The sequence below is a fragment of the Macrotis lagotis genome, chromosome 1 (genome assembly GCF_037893015.1).
Source record: "Macrotis lagotis isolate mMagLag1 chromosome 1, bilby.v1.9.chrom.fasta, whole genome shotgun sequence".
Lineage (NCBI taxonomy): Eukaryota > Metazoa > Chordata > Mammalia > Peramelemorphia > Peramelidae > Macrotis > Macrotis lagotis.
In genome coordinates this window covers 234,143,864-234,147,852 of record NC_133658.1, presented here as the reverse complement: position 1 = coordinate 234,147,852, position 3,989 = coordinate 234,143,864, and the positions used below count along the sequence as shown (strand labels likewise).

Here is a 3,989-nt window from a genome sequence, read left to right as displayed (position 1 = left end):
AATGTTGGAAGGGATGTGGGACACTAATCATTGTAGGTGGAGCTGTGAACTCATCCAACCTTTCTGGAGAGAAATTTGGAGTTATGTCCAAAGGGTAACAAAAATATGCATCCAGCATGTTGATCCAGCAATACGACTACTGGGTCTTTACCCTGAAGAGATTATGAAAAAAGGTAAAAACATCATTTGTACAAAAATATTCATAGCAGCCCTGTTTGTGGTGGCAAAGAATTGGAAATTAAGTGAATGTCCTTCAATTGGGGAATGGCTTAACAAACTGTGGTATATGTATGTCATGGAACACTATTATTTTATTAGAAACCAGGAGGGATGGGAATTCAAGGAAGCCTGGAAGGATTTGCATGAATTGATGCTGAGCAAGATGAGCAGAACCAGAAAATCATTGTATGCAACATGGGGGTGATGATCAACCTTGATGGACTCGCTCATTCCATCAATGCAACAATCAGGGACAATTTGGGGGTTATTTGCGATGAAGAATACCATCTGAATCCAGAGAAAGAATTGTGGAGTTTGAACAAAGACAAGACTATTACCTTTAATTTAGGGGAAAAAACCCATTATCTTATTATGTAATTTTGCTATCTCTTATACTTTATTTTTCTTCTTTAAGGATATTATTTCTCTCTCATCACATTCAATTTAGATATACCATGGAAACAATGTAAAGACTAACAGACTGCCTTCTGGGGGGTGGGGGGAGGGAAGCAGAATTAGGGGAAAGATTGTAAAACTCAAAATAAATAAAATTTTAAAAAACCCAAAGAAATGAAACAAAACAACTATTTGGTACTGGTTTAAAAATAGAAAGGTTGCATTTCCCCTTGTCAGAGTACCTAAGATGGAGCTGTGGTTGGAGCCGTGCTTGGAGTTCTGGGCCGGGGTCCCACACCAGGCCAATTCTGTTGCATCCCGCCTGTCTCAGGAGCCTATCCAGGGCAGACAGCACTGTTTGTGGAGACCCCCATTATTCGGATGCAGAACCCAATGGTGACAGGGACCTTTGTCTTAGGTGTGAAATTTGAGGGTGGTGTAATAATTGCAGCAGATATGCTAGGTTCTTATGGCTCCCTGGCTCATTTCTGAAATATCTCTCGATACATGCATGTCAACAATAATATCATGTTTGGTGCCTCTGGGGACTATGCTGATTTCCAGTATGGGAAGCAAGTCATTGACCAGATGGTGATTGATGAAGAACTGCTGGGTGATGGACACAGCTACAGCCCCAAAGTCATCCATTCTTGGTTGACTAGAGCCATGTACAGCTGCTATTCTAAGATGAACCTGCTCTGGAACACCATGGTCATTGGTGGCTATGCTTATGGGGAAAACCTCCTTAGCTATGTGGACATGCTTTGCATAGCCCATAAAGCCCCAACTCTGGCCACTGGTTATGGAGCCTACTTGGCACAGCCTTTGATGCAAGAGATTTTGGAGAAGAAGCCCATTCCGAGTCAGGCCAAGGCTCAGGAACTGGTGGAGCACTGTATGTGAGTGTTGTAATACTGAATAACAGATTTGAATTTGCCACAGTGACTAAGAAAGGAATTGAAGTAGAGAGACCTCTGCCTGCAGAGACCAATTGGGATATTAACCACCTGATCAGTGGCTTTGAGTGATGTAGTTTTATCTCCAGCTTCATCTACTGTGTTCTAACTACTCGGACCCTGCTATTCAGGCCATGTTGGCTAACCCAAGACTGAGATTTGACTTTTTCCTTTTATAAGAGATTGGTAGGAAATAAATAATTCTGGACCTTCTGTCTTTGTGCTTGTGGGGTAAGATGGAGATCCTATGTTGCCTCTTGCAGTTCCCTTCCACCCAGGCAACAGTGTAGTCTCCATTCCCTCTTCAAGAGAATTAATTTGTTCTATGAAGACATGGCACCTATGCTGCTGACTTCTTTTGGACTTATAGGTTGAACTACAGAGGAAACCTTAAGTATACGTAGTCTGAAACAAAGATGATTCCCCACCCCCCAAACAAAATAGAGAGTTTGATGACAGGAACAGATCAAATATGAAACATATAAAAATAACCTCAGAAGCACAATATTCAATAAAATCTAAGATCCCAGTTACTGGAGGAGGTGGGGAGAGATTCATTATTTACAAAAACTGTTGGTAAAAATGGACAGATGTCTGACAAAAAAATAATCTTAGCCCAAGACCTTACACTACATACTAAGATAAACTCCAAATAGGTACATGACCTAAATATGAAAGATCACATCATAAATACATACATACATACATGAGCATATGTACACATACACGCATACAAAGAATTGAAGAAATTATTTTCAAGATCCATGAATAGGGTAAGTTTATAGTTAAATGAGTGATAATCACACAAAATAAAGTGGATAATTATATAACATATGTTTTTGCACAAATAGATAAATCTAACACTTAATTAGAAGAGAAAAAGGTACATGGGGAAGTCTTTCTAGCAAGTTTCTTTGATAAATATCCATATCATATACTCATACATGTATATACATATTTAAATATATCCACGTGGAACTGACATAAATTCATAAAATTAAGAAGCATTCTCCAATACATAGCCAAAGAACATAAAAACATAGTTTTCTTTTTAATGAATAATAATGTTTTTAATGAATAACAGTATTTTTAATGTTGGGGGAGGGAGAGAAATAGAGAAAAAGATATCAGTGTAACCAATTGTGATAGGACCAATGTCTCCCTGATGTAATATTTTTTCTTTCCACAATCAGCATGAGGAGACTTTTGCTAAAAGAAGACAGAGTTGACCCTGGGGCCTCTTGGCTTCTTGATCAGCTAAGGACATAAAACGTCCCTGTCATATGAAGTCTAAACCTTTCAGACTTGAGAAGTGCCCAAGATAACTCAAGCTGCTCTAATCTGATAACCTGATCATTTGAGTTTTCATATGGAGTAACCAGTTAAGAGAACTTAGTACTTTTGCATCCTTTTTTACATATCTTTGTTATGTTAAGGGAAAGCAAGCCTCCTTTTGTAAGTGTTCCATGACGCGTAAGTGCTGGCAATAGAGTCACCTCTCTACAAGTAACCAATATATCAAAAAACTGTCGAAATACATGCAATGTACAGTTGTGGACCTCCCACTTCTGCAAAGGTGCAGGATGTGGGTGTCTTTTTTGTATTATTTATTTTATTTTATATTATTACAATTATCTTGTTATGAGAGTAAACATAACCCCCCCCCCCCCAAGAAGATGAGAAATATCAAGAATAGTGAGAAAGAAAACATTGTACTTTAGTCTGTGTTCAGATTCCAATGGCTTTGTCTCTGGAGTAAGTTGCCTTCTTTATCATAAGTCCTCCAGAGAAATTGCTTCAATGTTTCTCCCACAGTTGCTATTATAAGCTGTATTTCCTTCTACTCTATTCCTCCTCACTCTCATTTATTCCATTCTCTCTCTCTCCTTTCATCCTGTCCCTGCTCAAAAGTGTGTTGTATTTGAGTACCCTCTCCCACAATCTTCACTCTCTTCTATCACCTAATTCTCCCCTCCCTCCCCCCATTCCCCCTTATACTATCTCTTTCTTCTCATTTTTCTCTAGGGTAAGATAGATTTCTATACCCTATTAAGTATATATATGTTATTTCCTCTCTGAGTCATTTCTAATGAGAATAAAGGCTCACTCATGCCCCCTCACCTTCCCCCCATTCCACTCCATTGAAAAAGCTTTTTCTTGATTCTTATGTGAAATATCTTAGCCCCTTCTTTCTCTCCTTTCTCTTCCTCCCAGTACTTCCCTTTATCAACCATTGAATTCATCTTATTACTATATTATAGCATTATATCCAACTCCTTCCTGTGCCCTCTCTATATATGCTCCTTCTAACAGTTCTTATAAATGAGAAGGTTCATATGAGTTATCAATATCTTCTTCCCATGCAGGAATACAAACATTTAACATCATTAAGTTCCTCATAGTTAGTCTTCTCATCCA

The 3,989-nt window shown here is 38.5% G+C and overlaps 1 pseudogene; it reads left to right on the top strand.

Annotated features, from left to right (window-relative positions):
* Positions 1-862: 862 nt before the first annotated feature.
* LOC141515434 (proteasome subunit beta type-4 pseudogene) lies at positions 863-1,643 on the top strand (annotated as a pseudogene).
* Positions 1,644-3,989: the final 2,346 nt, after the last annotated feature.